Here is a 17,185-nt window from a genome sequence, read left to right on the forward strand (position 1 = left end):
TACAAGAGTTAGGGATAGGTCCAATAACCCTATAGAACTCTCTAATAAGTTTTAAGAAAATAGAGGCAGTGATCTGCCTACACACACAAAAAGAAGTTTAATAGAACTTTGCCTGTTTGTCATGAAACCAGCTCCTTGTTGATTAGGGGAGCTGAAATAATTTAAAGGTTTTTAAAATCTGAAATGCCTACTGAAGGCAGAAACAAGAATATTCCAAAATCCTCCAAAGGCATTTACCTCTTTAGATTTCCATTACTCCCAAGGTTGCTTAATAGCTATCAATTTGCCTCAATCACACATTTGCCATCTTTCTTTATCCTCTGCCCTAGTCTTGCAAGTTATGGTTGCTCAGTAGATAATTGCAAAAAAAAAGTCCAAAATGCTACAAAATTACGAGGTATAAAATATTAGATACATCTTTCTCACCTAAATAAGGTAATGTTCCTGATTTGATGGTCAAACCAGCTAGAGGACTGAACCTGGAATTTATGTGCCCTCTTGAATCAACCACCAATCAGCCTCCTTTGTGATGTGTGATTCACCTGCAAATTTGATTACCCCCATATGTGCTATCTGTTTTATATATTTTAAAAAATCATTTTATTAGGGGCTTGTACAATTCTTATCACAATCCATACATCTAAAAATGTGGCACTGAATGATACTCACCTACCTGGGACAGCCGCTGATGACAAAATGGACTCATAAGCAAATGTGGTGAAGAAAGCTGATGGTGCTGGTTATTAAAAAATATAACATCTGTGACCTTAAAGCTCATAATCAAACAAGCAGCCAACTAAGAGAGAAGCAACACAATGCTCATGAAATAAGCACACCAACCTGTGTAATTATGAGGTGTCAATGGGAATATGTATCAGAAGTTCAAAAGCAATCAATCAAATTGATGTGAAAGAGCGTGGACAAAGTGGAGACCCACAACTCACCTGGAAGACAACTGGACAGGCCCTCACAGAGGGGCCACATGGGGGGATGAAGAATTCAGGGTATGGTATAGTATTGATGAAACACATAGTATTCTGTTTCTTTAATATTTTCTCCCCTTACTATTAAGGTTTATGTTTCACTCCATTAATACTATTGGACCTGTGTATGTTCATGTGTATATTTAGGACAGTTTGATGCATGAATGCCAGGATGGATGACCATTCAGAAACAGCAATGAAAGTAATGATTCACTGAGGATAAGGGAAGATACGTAGGGAAGAGGGGGAAGGGCAACTTGATAGAAATGATGACTGTCTAACCCTACTCTAGGGAGCAAATAACAGGATTGTATATGAATAGATATATTGGATAGGGTCAGATACAGCTAACTGCATATATATATATATATATATATATATATATATATATATATATATATATATCAGCAAGACAACAAGGGTTCCTAGAAGGTAGGGTAGTGGAGGGAGGGGATACAGGTAAACTGATATCCAAGAGTTCAAGAAGGGAAAAAATGTTTTGAAACTGATTGTGGTAGCAATTACATAACTATGCTTGATCTGTAAGAACTTCCAATAAAATTATGAATTAAAAAAAGAACACTGAGACATTGAATCCTGCATATTCAAGGTGCACAACATACTCCAAGGCCATACCAGAGGGATCCATTGTGAAACCTCCACTAGGTGAACTAGACTCTACCTCAAACACACCTGCAACCCGAGAACTCAGGCTGAAATTACGTGGTGTGTGAAAAAGCAGAAGACAGCTTTACCAAGATTATTGACTTAGTACATCCATCCCCTACTTGCTGTATTAAGATGTGTATTATTCTGACAGACCTGTGATTGACATTGTCAGTGAATATTATTGTAAATTTTGCTTGACAATAAACTTCCATTCTTTGTGTAAATGACATCCAGCCACAAAAGGATTTATTCTATACAAGTGAATAATTCAGGTATTGCGATATGTAATTAGCATACATTGGTACAATATTCCTCTCTCAAGTGTTTTAAAAATTAGTACCGACTTCTGGCAAGATGGTCGACCAGGGGACCCGCATACTCTGAGAGCTCTTCTGAAAAAGGTGGGTTTGGTGTCCAGGTAGCTGAGTGGTAGGAGTCTGGTGAGTGAAATATTCCCCCCGGGACAGCACCCCGACCCCACCCCACTCATTTTTCCTGAGCCCGGGCCTTGGTGATCAAGATCCCAATTCGTGGGACATCTCGGGTCAGTAGGTTGCCACCATCATGGCGGCAACTAGCTATAGCCCCACTCCACCCCCAGACCGGGATCCTGTGCCCAGAGTCGCTTGCCTGCTCTGCCGAGACATGCCTACAGCAGCTGCCCACTCAAGGGACCCTACTAGGAGAGAAGCTTCTCTTTCCCGAGGTTCCCCTCTCCCCATGTGGCAGCAATCTCCCCTTGGGCCCTCCTCCCTCCCTCCATTAATCCAAGGCCTGGGTAACTGACCTGTAGGCTACCGGGGGCTGCCTGGGTGAGCCCTGGGACCATCCATCCCCATTGCTGCCCGGGACCTCTCCACCGGCACCCCGCTTGTCCCGCCGCCTGCCACCTTCAGCCTAGCTCCTGCTCCACTCCCAGCCCGGAAAGCAGAGCTGTGCACTGCCTGCTGCGCAAGCCTGCAGCCAGAATCCATTTCGCTTCTATCTCCGACCCGGATTTCCACTGGAGCCACTTCAGGCTGGTCTGCGTGACTGCGGAGCCCTGTACCCATAGCTCGGGCCACTAGAACCGCCTGCCGCCTCTGCCAGCACTAAACGGCCCCAGGCGCAACAGTGGGTGCCCCTGCCTATTTTGAGCGCAAGCGATAGGGCTTTGCACTCTTGCCAGAGTGGCTTTGCCCTCCCCGGTGTGTTGCAGGAATTCCAGCAGCCTGCATCTCCGAGCTCAGAGCCTGCAGTGACACATTCCTCCCTGGGTGGGGGCAGGCGCCATTGTCTTTGTTTCCGGCCAGAGCCACTGCTGTCCGATCAGGCACCACCACAGTCGCTGAGGAGCCTGCTCTCTTCATAGGGCCAGCAGCTCAAGCTATAAATGCCCGCTTGCTAGGGAGCCTAGGACACGGCTATGCGACCCCCGCCAGAGCCGTCTGTGCACTCTGGCCAGCTCTCACCACCGCGGTGCCCCGTGGGGTCCCCAGACAGAGATCAAGAACCCCAAGAAACCCAAAGCGAAAGAAGAAATAGAGAGGGTTATCAAAAACCTACCAACAAAAAAGGCCCCAGGGCCAGATGGTTTCACAGCAGAATTCTACCAAGCATTCAGGGAAGAGTTGACACCAATCCTACACAAAGTATTCCAAAACATAGAAGAGGATGGCAAACTCCCAAACTCATTTTATGAAGCCAGCATTACTTTGATATGCAAACAGGGAAAAGACCCCACAGGTCTAGAGAATTGCAGACCAATATATCTAATAAACATAGATGCAAAATTCCTTAACAAAATATTGGCCAATAGAATACAAAAGTATATAAAGCAAAGCATCCACCACAACCAGGTAGGATTCATCCCAGGGATGCGGGGATGGTTTGCCATGCAAAAAATCCATCAATATTATACACCACATTGAGAAGAAAAAGGCTAAAAACCATATGATAATATCCATAGATGCAGAGAAGGCATTTGACATCATCCAGCACCCATTCCTAATCAAGACACTCATGAAGATAGGATTGGAAGTTAAGTTCTTCAAGCTGATACAAGCTATCTATGAAAGCCCAACGGCCAGCATCATAATCAATGAAGAAAAGACAAAAACAATCCCACTGAAAAAGGGCACAAGACAAGGATGTCCCCTATTCCCACTTCTATTCAATACCATTTTGGTGGTTCTGGCTAACAACATAAGACAGTGGAAGGACAATAAAGGGATCCAAATGGGAGAGGAGGAGGCGAAACTATTGCTATTTGCAGACGACATGATCCTGTACATTGAAAACCCCAAAAACTCCACAGCTGGAGTAATAGAGGAATATGGAAGAGTGGCAGGATACAAGATCAATAAACAGAAGTCGGTAGGTTTTCCACACACATTGGACAGGACCACGGAAGAGGGGATTAAGAAGGATGTACCCTTCACAGTAGCTAAGAACAAACTGAAATACCTAGGAATATATTTAACAAAAAATACTAAAGACCTATACAAGGAAAACTAAAAGACCCTACTACAGGAAAACAAAAGCGAACTCCACAAATGGAAGGACATCACCTGCTCGTGGGTTAACATAGTAAAGATGACAATTCGACCTAAAGCACTTTGCAGGTTCAATGCTATACCAATTCAAATACCATCAACCTTCTTCAAGAAATTGGAAAAACTACCCATCAATTTCAGATGGAGAGGGATGAAACCCAGAATTACAGAGAACTCCTCAAGAAGAAGGACACAGTTGGAGGACTCGCCTTACCTGATTTTAATGCCTATTACACAGCTACAGTGGGCAAAATAGCATGGTACTGGCACAATGACAGACACTCAGACCAGTGGAAAAGAATAGAAAGCCCAAGAATAAAAACATCAGCATATACACAACTGATCTTCGACAAGGGCCACAAACCCATCAAGTGGGAAGTGGATGCCCTTTTTAACAAGTGGTGCTGGAAAAAATGGATATTCACATGTAGAAAGATGAAACAGGACGTTTACCTAACCCCATGCACAAGAATAAACTCAAGGTGGATCACAGACCTAGAAGTTAAACCCCAAACTATCAGGACCATCAAGGAGGGAATTGGGACTAACCTCAGAGCACTGGCCCAGGGAACACATAGGCTCACCGCAATAGGGAAGGTTACACACACAGGTGAACTGGAAATCAACAAATGGGATTTGATAAGAATAAAGCACTTGTGCACCTCGAAAGATTTCACCAAGAGGGTGACAAGACAACCCACAGACTGGGAGAGGATTTTTAGTAATGACACATCAGACAAAGGGCTCATTACTAAAATCTTTAACACCATCATGACCTGCAAAAAGAGGAAAACAGTTAACCCCCTAAGGAGGTGGGCAAAAGATCTGAAAAGAACTTTCACTAGGGAGGAGACCCATATGGCCAATAAGCATATGAGAAAGTGTTCCTGGTCCTTAGCCATAAGAGAAATGTAAATCAAAACAACCAGGAGATATCACCTAACACCCATGAGGCTAGCGCAGATCAGCAAATCAGAGAGCAACAAGTGTTGGAGGGGCTGTGGTGAAGTAGGAACCCTCCTCCACTGCTGGTGGTCATGTAGATTTGTACAGTCACTGTGGAAAGCAATCTAACAATACTTAAAGAAAATGGATATTGATCTACCCTATGACCCAGTCATCCCTCTACTGGGCATATACCCAGTGGAAGCAGCAAATAAAACATGACCAGCCATATGCGCTCCAATGTTTATTGCGGCACAATTCATAATCGCAAAAACTTGGAAACAGCCTAAGTTTTCATCGATAGATGAGTGGATTAGTAAACGTTGGCACATACATACAATGGAGTACTCTGTAGCACTGGAAAGCACGGACAATCACATGAAACACGTCGTTTCATGGGAAGAGCTGGAAGGAATCATGTTAAGCGAGGTAAGCCAAACCAAAAAGGACAGGTATAACATGAGTTTCCTGAGGTAAGTACAATCAGAAATAAACGGGTGGAAGCATAGTTGGAGGGAGGGCAGGCCACACCTAGGGAGTTACATGACAGTTCAACATAAAGAAGGGGGAGGGGGGAGGTGGAGGGAGAAGCGGGGTGGGGAGAAACAGAGTGGATGGCACAGGGGGAATATGGCTAACTCACCCAGGGGGAGAGAATAGGTTGTGTCCACACAGAACTGGAACATGCATATGGACCCCACCAAACCAGGAGGGCAATGTAACGTGCGGAGGAAACCACAAAGAGACTGGACCATATGCCGGCCCTAACCAGAATGAGCCTCACCCGCACAATCGAAGGGAGTACCACAGAAAATGAAAGTAGATCTTCTGGTGTGGGAAAGGATCTGATCTACCACACCACACCCAGAAGGAAGCTAAAGCAAAGGAAGGAGGAAGGACGGAGTGGAGCACACCTGGGCCCACCAAGCTCAGAGAACAATAGCCGGCTCGGAGGGCCAATGTACAGAGAGGACCATATAGCCAGCCACATGGTGAACTGCAACATCCTGCACTGACCCATGGCCCTAAAAGGGACAGCACAGGAGAAACAATGTGGGATGTGCTACTGAGCTGCCTCCACCACACTGAGGCAAAACACTGGGGGCGTGCAATTGAGCGACGGGGGAAGCAGAGCAAGGAGGTCCCGAAGGAGTATAAAGGAAGGACTTTGGGGCCAGGACGTGGCACCCCATCAGACTTGTCTGGAAAACACTCCTAAAGGCCAACACAGAGACCTTGAACTACTAACAGGCTTTTCTTTCTCTCTCTCTCTTTTTTCTGTTTTTTTTCCCCACTTCTTTCCAATTTTGTATGTCAGTGGCTTTTTTATTTGTAAGCTTGTCGGTGTTGCTGCCATCGTCGCCACGTTCTTATGTGCCACTTTGATGCTGTCAAAACCATCCCCAATTTTATGCACATATTAATATATCTGCAGGTCCACCTAGATAAGATAGGCTGGACAAACAATATGAGAGGAAAATAACGGGACCAACGGTCCTGGAGGGACATGAGAGTGTGGGAGGTAGGGAAAGGAGGAGATGTTGGCCAACCCAGGGACAAGGGAACAACAAGTGGTTCAAAACCAGTGCCAGGGAGGGGTTGGGAGGACTGGTAGGGAGTGACCAAGGGCAAGATAACTGGGAGAAATTACTGAAACCAGAATGAAAGCTGAACATGGTAGTGGGACAGGAGGAAAGTGTAAGGAAATAGAGAAAAGGAGTAGGGCATACATAGAAGCCTAAATACAGACATGCACATATGTAAATATATTTATGATTATGGGAGAAATAGACCTATGTGCACATATTTGTAGGTTTAGTAGTAGGGTAGCAGGTGGACATTCGGCCTCCTCGCACGCATTCCCTTATTACAAGAGCACCTTGCTCAGCTAAACGGTCATTTCTTGATACCCACCTTCCAGACATGATCGCTGAAGACAGACATGTGCATAAGCAAATGTGGTGAGGAACGCTGATGGTGCCCGGCTATAAAAAGTTATAGCGTCTGGGGTCTTAAAGGCTTGAAGGCAAATAAGTGGCCATCTAGCTCGGAAGCAACAAAGCCCATAGAGAAACACACAGCCTATGTGAACATGAAGTGTTGAAGGGATCAGGCAGCAGACACCAAAGAACAAAAACCATCATTTTGTGATCACCTTCCCCATATAAATGCTGAAGATGAATGTGTGCGTAAGTAAATGTGGTGAAGAAGGCCGATGGTGCCTGGCTATGGAGAGATATAGCGTCTGGGGACTTAAAGGCTTGAAAGTAAACAAGCGGCCATCAAGCCCAGAAGCAACAAAGTCCACATGGAAGCAGCACACCAATATGTGTGATTATTAAGAGCCAAGGGGATCAGGTTTCAAGCACCAAAGGCGGGGTGGGTGGGGTGGAATCATTTCATCGTTAATGAGGGGAGCGCGTGATGGGGACCCAATGCCCATCTGTAGACAATTGGGCATCCCTTGTAGAGGGGTAGTGGGGAGAAGATGAGTCACTCAGGGTTCAGTGTAGCAACAATGAAATTCACAACCGTCCTGTAGTTCTTAAATGCTTCCTCCACCCAACTATCATGATCCCAATTCTACCTTGCAAACCTGCTTAGACCAGAGGATGCACAGCGATACAAATGGGAACTGGAAACACAGGGAATCTAGGACAGATGAACCCCTCAGGACCAGCAGTGAGAGTGGCAATACCGGGAGGGAAGGTGGGGTAGAAATGGGGAACCGATCTCAAGGATCTACATATAACCTCCTCCCTGGGGGATGGGCAACAGAAAGGTAGGTGAAGGGAGACGCCGGGCAGTATAAGATAAAATAATAATTTATAAATTAGTAAAAGTTCAGGAAGGAGGGGTAAGTGGGGAGGGAGGGGGATGGAAAAAAAGGAAAATGAGGAGCTGATTCCAAGGACCCAAGCGGAAAGCAAACTTTTAGAATGATGAGGGCAATGAATGTACAAGTGTCCTTTACACAATTGATGTATGTATGGATTGTGATAAGAGTTGTATGCGCCCCAATAAAATGATTTTTAAAATTAGTAACATGGGCTAATCAATGACACTATTAACAGCAGATCCTTATGGGCCACAGATATGAATAGTATTGTGTACCACAAATTAACAAAAAGTTCTCCAAGGAAAGCCAGACACAGATAAATATCACAGATCCAGGAGTGGATCTTGGGCTCACACTTAATCCTAGCTCCAGCCTGAGAACAATAAGTTCTTGTTAAATGGCCCTGCACAATACTCGCCTTTATGAAGGAAGCACAGAAGATGTGTGTGCTATAGCAAAGTGAAGTGAAGAAATTAGATGATGCCTGAATATCTAATAGAATAGCATCTAGAGTTTTAAAAGCTTTTCCCCAAGTGAGATGTCAACTAATTCCACATGGAAGAAGCACACTACCACCTGTGACCCAAGGATTTTATACTATATAATTCAAAGCCAAAGGAAGGAATAGTATCAGAGTTTAAATTGTGAGATTCTTGTTTGCAGAAGGCTATGGCTAATACACTTGCTAAAATATACTTGCAAGATCTACACAGGAAATAAGCCTGCCCTGGTGTCCCTCTAACCATGATTTAGGGATGGGACTAAACTGGTTACCAAACAGAGAGTATTAGAGAGATGACTAGTAGATCAAAATTATAAACCTGACTTGGTTTCAACCCTGTCACTTGATTTCCCTCTGATACATCTTGGGTTTGATCTGGTTTTCAATACTTTCTGGGTGTTTTCTTTTTCATATTGAAATTTCTCTGTGATGTATTTTGTGTTTGTGGATAGCTTTCTTGAATCTTTGCTATGTGTTTGTCTATTTTTTGGTTTATGAAAGCCAGCATTGATGAACCTATAGAGGACACAACTAGTAGGATAAGTGTTCCTGGAAGGGTACAATAGAGGAGGTCATGCAGGGGCAGGGGTGGGGTGAAGTGTAGCTGATATCAAGGAATTCAAGAAGGAAGAAAATGTGTTGAAACTGATTGTGGTTGCAATGGAACAATACTGCTTAATGTGATTGATCTATGAAAAGGTCTGATGTTTAGATTCTCTCCTAATAATAATAATAATAATTTTATATATATATATATATAAAATCTCATTGTAGAAGTGGGTAAGTCCAGTCTGGTTCATGACAATGGTGCAAATGTAAGGTAGTTACAGATTCTTATTTTGAGAGTTAGGTTTTTTTGTGCCAAAATGGCACCTGTAAGAAGATATGGAAGGAGTTTAGCTTGTCAATCAGGTCAAAGCTTGATGATCTTCCTTGGAGGCGTGACCAAGAAAAAAGTCTCTCTGGGTGCCAGTCACACTTTCTCTCTGCCTTCACCTTCATGCTGCTGAGCCACTTAGACCTTCAAGAGACCTGGAGATGTGTCTACCACTATTGGAACTACCACATTTTGCATTCACTGGCCTGTCATCTGCATTCTGCATCATTCTGCATCATTGTTTGTGATTGTGTGAGTCTGAATAGGAACGTGTGGACTAGTATCGGACTTAGGGACTTGAATTCGACTGGGTTGTGATGTTTTCCTGATATATAACTACTTCTTGATATACAGCTTTTTTCTTATACTTATATGAGTGTCACTGGATTTGTTTCTCTAGTCAACCTGACCACTTATGAACAAGGAATCATGAAGAACAAACAGGAAGACCACAGGCTGCTGGATGTAGAGCCCAATGAATCCAATGTTACCAGTTAGCTAATGATTCCTGAGATTGGCAGTTGATATTGTAGGAGGTCCATAAGCCAGCGGTAGTATTCAGAGCCAGCAGAAGAAGTGATCTAGTTTCTCACAGTGTCAAAGAGTAGGCATAACCTGAAAAAGAGTAGGGCATAACCTGAATGAAACTTTCCCTCCATTGTATCAAAGCTATGACCAGGTTAAGGAAATAGTGTAGTGGCTATGCATTGGGCTGCAATTCACATGGTTAGCAGTTCGAAACCACTCTCAGCTCCTTTGGCAGAAAGACTGAGTTTTCTAGTCTTATGGAATTACAGTTTGATTAATCTTTCCACAACTTCTTGGTTGTTTCACAGAAGATCCCATCACAAAATTGGACAGATTATGCTAGATCACATTATGGGAGAATCTTGACCCAGCCAACTTAATATAAAACCTAACTACTCATATGGGTCACAGATAATTGGTCCTGATATTCTTCCCCAGCAAAGGTGTGACCATTTATATTTATCCTGAAAGGCAGAGCTTCTGTGAGTTGTTGTTTGTTCCTGTTGCTTATATTCCCCCAAAGTTCTTCTAAGTTCCAATCCTTGAGACTGGGAATGATACTTTATCTGGAAAAGGGGATGTTAAAGGTACCATTAAGGTTTCCACTGACTAAAATAGGAAGATTATCTTGGAGTATCCAGGTGATTCCAATGAAAATGTCGACTCGTAGTGCATATGGAGTTCTTTCCAACATGTCAGAGTGTTAATCAATCTTTCTACTTAGAGTTTCTAAAAAGATTGCATAACAGCGTGTGACAAATAAGGCCTGATTTGTGGCAGACAGGGGACTCTTTTTGCCACCACAACAACGCACCTGCTCATGCAGCCATCTCAGTGTACCAGGTGTTGAAAAAACAGTATGGCACTCTTGCCCCACTCACCTTATGTCACTCTGTGTGACTTCTTTTTTTGTTTCCGCAAATGAAGAGGGAAATGAAAGAACAGCTATTTGACAATGTAGAAGAGGTGAAGAAAAAAACGAGGCAGGTAGTCAGCCATCCAAACAAATGAGTTTGAAAAATGCTTCCAAAAATGGAATCTCAGATTTGACAAATGGAGAGTACTTTGAAGTTGATAAAGGTGTTTTGTAAAAAAAAAATTAAATATATAGCTTTGAAAAAATTCCAGTTTTGGGGGGTACCCCCTCATACATACCAAAAAATAAGAGACAAGACATTAAAAGACATATGCTGTCCCATGTTAACTGTAGCATATTTCATAATAGCAAGAGGCTAGAAACAGCCCAAATGCACATGAGTTGATTAATGTCTCCCTAAAAGCAGCAATGAAATAAAACATTTCATGATCTGGATAGACCTGGAAACCATTATGCTGAGTGAAATTAATCAATCACAAAAGGATAAATAATGTATGAGTCCATTACTATATGGATAAACACAAAGATGCTTCTGCTCTCAGGTCATTTAATCTTCTAATCTGGTTTCCCAAGAAACGAGATAGATAGCCTGCCTAGTGCCCATGAACCATACATTGCTGCCTTTATATGTATATCTTAAAATTCAATTTAACAGAGGAGTCAATTTAACAGGTGAGTTCTCAACTCAACTGGGTTGAACTTTCAAGAGGGTTGGGGAGAGGGAGGAGACCATCAATTTGCTGCCATCCAACATTGTGTTAAGGTCACCCCAAAACAAGATAGTCTTACAAGAGTGCTAACTGAACCTATCTGGAAATTCAAGTGAAGACAGGCCAGCGGGAGTAGGCATATGTGCTTTAGAGAAGGTGATTACTTTTCAGTTCACAGATAAGCCTGGAGGAGAAATCTCCCATTGGTATAAAATGTTTAATAATACTTACATAGAACCCATGGGGAAAATAAGCCCCACACTATGTTCCTAAATGAACGCATTTGGCCTAGTTTCCATCCAACCCTTGGTGACCAGGTATTATGCTATAGAATACTGGGACTTTGGACTCTGTCCTCTCCAGGTACACAATATTCTTCATAGGCCACACCAGAAGAGTCTATGTGGAAATCCCACTAAGTGAGCTAGAGTTTACCTCAAGCTTACCTGAAGCAGACTTAAGGAACATACACATTCCCTTAGACTTAAAGCTGAAACACCCTAATATAGAAGAAACACCTGATCGATACCCAAAAGTTATGGAACTGATGGTCCTTAGACTTTAGTATGGATCTCTTGCTTTGAGGGTGTCCAAGGAATGGGAGCTTGAGGCTACCATATATTTACTATTTTAATGCCCTCCTTGCTTTATTAAGATATATATTAATATGGTAGGCATGGATCTGCCTTTGTGAATGAGTGTTGAGAGTTTCCCCCCATTGTTTGTGAAAATAATGTCCAGTCACTCAAGAATATAATCGGTATATCAACAATTCAGGTATTGTGGTCTGAAGTTAGCTTATATATATATATATATAATTTCCATTTCTCAACAATGTTTTAAATTCTATACAATTGGCTAAGATAATAACCCTATCAATAGAATTAACTAATGCCCAAAGGGGATGATTAATAATGTTCTCTATCACAAACAAATAATGCTGTGTCTATAGTGAATCATAGACACATATTTTAACCATAGATATATGAATGGATTTGGGGATCACACTAAATTCTAGTCACAATCTAAGAACATCTATGATGTTTTCATGATGTGGCCTTACCTGATGCTTGCCTTCATGAAGAATTTAGTGAAGATATAAAGTATGTTGAATAAACAAGATAGTGCCCAGCTATGAGAAAGAATAGTATTTGGGGTCTTGAAGGCTTGTCTTTAAACAAGTAGTCACCTAAGGAAGGCATCAACTAAGTCCACAAGGATGAAGCACTCTAGCCTGTGTGTGATCCAATGATGGGAAATAATAAAATCCAAATCAAAAGGAGGGAATGTTATCAGAGCTTAAGTTGTTAATACCCAGTATGCAGAAGGCTATGGATGACCATGGAAGCCCACTGTTCATTTGAAGGATCCCTACTTGGATTAATTCTCTGGTAAATTCCCTCTATAGTTAAGAATTTAAATCCATTGCTATCAGACAGAGAACACTGTAAAGGCAATTATGGCAGATTTAGTTAGATTAAAATGTAATACCTTATCATTTGACCTCCCTCTTTAATCATGTTAAAGTTGTTTCAGTTTTTAATATTTTCTGTTTTCTTTTTTTTAGATTTTTCTATATTTGGTGTAGTCCTTGTCATTAGACTTTGTTTGTTTGTTTTTAATGATTTTCTGTATATAAAATTAAAGACATATATTTATAGAAACAGTAATTGGATTGATAATTGTCTATGGGCAAGGCAGGGAAGGATGGTGGGAACAGGGAGATATCATCAATGCGTACAAGAAGAAAATGTACTGAAATTAATTGTGGTGAAGATTTCAGAATCCTTAATATGATTGAATGATTCAATTGTATGGTATGTGAAGTATATGCCAATAAGAGTAGATTTTAAATTAATGCCACTTATTATTTTTAAAACTATTAATTATAAGTTAATACATATATCATATCATTCCATAGTTCAATCACATCAAGCAGAATTGTACAATTGCTACCACAGTTTCCAAACATTCTTTTTCTTCCTGGACTCCTTGACATCATCTTCCTATTAACCACACCCCCAATCCCTGTAAACACCCCCTGAACAAAACAAAACAAAATAAAACCCTTATTATATTTGCTGTCCCTGTAGGTTCATCAATCCTGGTTTTTATATACTGAAACACGGAAAAACATATAACACAACTTCGTGAGGGTGACCCTCCAATGACAAAGCACCTCTGAGATACACCCTAATTTGAACAAACAAAACAAAAAGCAAACCAAACCCCAATACAGAAAATGTTGTAAAACAGATCAGGTCCAGCATGCATCAGAGAGGTGGATCTACTGACAAAGTTATAACTGTTCAAGTCCAACTTATGCCTTTGATCTTCTAAACTCATCTCTTCAACACACTCTGATCAGTCATCACTTTCCTCACATCCTCAATTGTGGATAGAGGGAGCTCACCAGAGGTTTATTTTCAATGTAGTGCCCACAAATGTATCTTGGGCTCTCACTGTCATCCATATCCTTTTGCAAATCAGATTCTCACACCATAGGCTCTGATACTAATCCCTCCTTTGACTTCAGGTTATATGATTTATAATGCTTCGGTGACTGATGATGGTGTGCTTCTTCCATGTGGACTTAGTTAACATCTCACTTACACGGCTTCTTGTTTAGAGACAAGACTTTAAGATCCCAGACACTATTTTTTCTTATAGCCAAGCACCATCGAGTTTCTTTATCACATTTTGCTGTGGCACCCATATTTTCTGTCTTTCCTTCCTCAGGGCGAGTATCGAGCAGGGACATGATGTAAGAACTAATTGTTCTTAAGTTGAACCTAGGATTTAGTGCAAGTCCCAAATCCATTCCTGGATCTTTGGTTTATTTTTTAAAGTTCATTATTAATTGGAAGTTAATACGTATATCATTCCATAGCTCAATCATGCCCAAAAGAATTATACTACCATTTTCACAATCAGTTTCCAAACATACTTAAAAAAATACTATTTACAATAGCCATTCAAAAGTTGAAATATTTACGAATAAACCTAACCAGAGAAACAAAAGGCTTATACAATGAAAACTACAAAATATTACTACAAGAAACCCAAATGAGACCTGTATAAATGAAACAATGTCCCATGTTAAGGAGACTTAACATTGTGAAATGTCAATACTACTGAAAGGAATCTATAAACATAATGCAATTCTGACCCAGATCGGAGCATCATTATTTAAAGAAATGGAAAACAAATCACCAGCTTTATATGGAAAGAAAACAGACCCAGGATAAGCAGAGCACTAATTAAGGAGAAGAGCGAAGAAGAAAGCCTCTTATTTCCAACATCAAAATGTACTACACAGCCACAGTAGTCAAAACAGTCTGGTACTAGTACAATAATAGATACATTGACCAATTGAATGCAGTAGGAACCCAGAAATAAATCCACCCATGTGGAGACAATTGATTTTTGATAAAGGGATAAAATACATTCAAAGGGGGGATAGTCTCTTCAACAAATGGTGATTGCAAATTTGGATTTCTATTTGCAGAAGAATGAAATAGGACCCCAAACTTATTCCCTATACAAAAATAGACTTGAGGTTGACCAAAGACCTAAATGTAAACATTAGAACTACAAAAATCATCAGTGAAAAATAGGGACAAACGTAAGGACCCTAATACAGAGCATAAACACGCTATCAAACATAAAACACACACATTCAACAGAAGACAGAGTAGATGACTGGGACCTCCTAAAAATAAGATACCCATGTGCACAAAAATATTTCATCAAAAGAGTTAAAAGAGCACCCACACACTGGGAAAAATTTTGCAATGATGCATTAGACAAGGGACTTATCTTGAAAATCTATTAAAAAAAACTGCCACACCAAAACAAAGAAAAAATGAATAATCTAATTTTAAAATGGGCAGAGAGCATGAACCAAGATAGTTCACTAAAGAAGTTATCTAGACAGTTAAGAAACATTTGAAGGAATGGCTGCAATCACCAGCCATCCAAAACAGCATTGATAGCAAAGTTGCAAAATAAACAAACTAACAAGAAACAGAAAATAACAAATGCTGGAGAGGGCACAGAAAGATTGGAACTTTTATTCGCTGTTGGTGGGACTGTAAATCTGTATAATCACTGTGGTAAATTGTATGGTGCTTCCTCAAACACTGAGAAGAAAAATACTTTATGACCCTGAAATCCTTAATACAAGCCATGTCACAAACAGATACATGCACACCCATGATCACTGAAGCGCTATTCATAATACCAAGATGATGGAAACAAGCTACATGCCCATTAATGGGAGAATGGAGAAAAAATTGGTATATATACAAGAATATTCTGCATCCCTAAAGAATACTGATGAAACTGAAAAATAGTTTGGATGACAATGGATAAATTTGGAGGACATTATGCTGATTGAAGTTAGTCACTCACAAAAGGACAAATCCTATATTTGACCATTGCTATAAAAGAAAAAATCAAGATAAAGTTTTTTCATACCAAAATAAACAGATTTTATAGTTATGAGGGGTTGGAGGAAAAGGGAAAATTATAAACTAGAGGGTAGACAGGTGCTAACTAACACGAAGGGGAAGATTTTATTCTACAATTTGGAGAGGAGAAAAAAGAGGGAGAAAAGAGCAAGCTATTGGAAGATTTGATAAATTGTTTAAATTGTTGTATACAAAAATGATGATTGGAAATGTAAACCCCCGACTTCACAAAAAGTTTTGAGAAATGAATTTAGATCTGTTCCAACTGGGAAAAATATCTATCTGTTTGGAAGCAATTGCATCCTTAGTGCGTCAAGTCCTTAACATATCTAGGAGGGTTTAGAGGTCTGCTTTTCCTCCCCAAGAGAAAAACAGTGCCATCTAGAAGAAATCAGTGAACCTAGATCCAAATCTACTTCGCATGTGTGTGACTTTTGACAAGTTATGCCACCTCTTTGAGCCTCAACAAAATGGGGATAATTACGCCTGCTTGGCCTGGTAGGCCAAAATGAAGTAAAAAGCTTTAAACATGTTATGGAAATGAGGGCTTGTAAACCAATTCAGTCTGGCTTGACTCTCTGCTGAGAATCTGTTGGATGCTAAGATATACTGAATTAGAATTTACATTTTAACAGCCCCAGGTAATGCTTGTGATACATTTGTTGAAAGGTGGATTCTGAAATCCACATATCTGAAATGGAATGGCAAATCCTCAGCAGGTGGTCAAAATATAATGAACTGGCTTAAAGCCTCCATGCAAACAGATCAGTCAGAAGGGAGGGCCTATCAGTCCTAATCATGTAGTTCATGAAAAAATGAAAAGATAATGAAATTTTCCCATTGCATATTTTTTCACATGAACTTTTATAGCCCTCTTGTATGTCCTAGGGTCCCTGGTGGTGTAGTGGTTACACTTTGGGCTACTGACTGCAGTATCAGTAGTTTGAAACTACCAGCCACTCAGTGGAAGGAAGATGAAGTTTTCTACTTCATAAAAGAGTAAAGTCTTGGAAACCCAAAGGGGCTCTTCTACCATGTCCTACAGGGTCACTATGAGTTGGCAGCGACTTGATAGCAGTGAGTTTGTTTTATTTTGTATCATGGTTTGCTGAAAGCAAATATCTTGATTCTTAAAAACTGATCACTCAAAGAGTAGGGTGGTTCTCAACCTTCCTAATGCCGTGACATTTTCATACACCTCCTCATGTTGTGGTGGCCCCCCAATCATAAAATTATTTTCATTGCTACT

Source organism: Tenrec ecaudatus, chromosome X (assembly GCF_050624435.1).
Source record: "Tenrec ecaudatus isolate mTenEca1 chromosome X, mTenEca1.hap1, whole genome shotgun sequence".
Taxonomy (NCBI): Eukaryota; Metazoa; Chordata; class Mammalia; order Afrosoricida; family Tenrecidae; genus Tenrec; species Tenrec ecaudatus.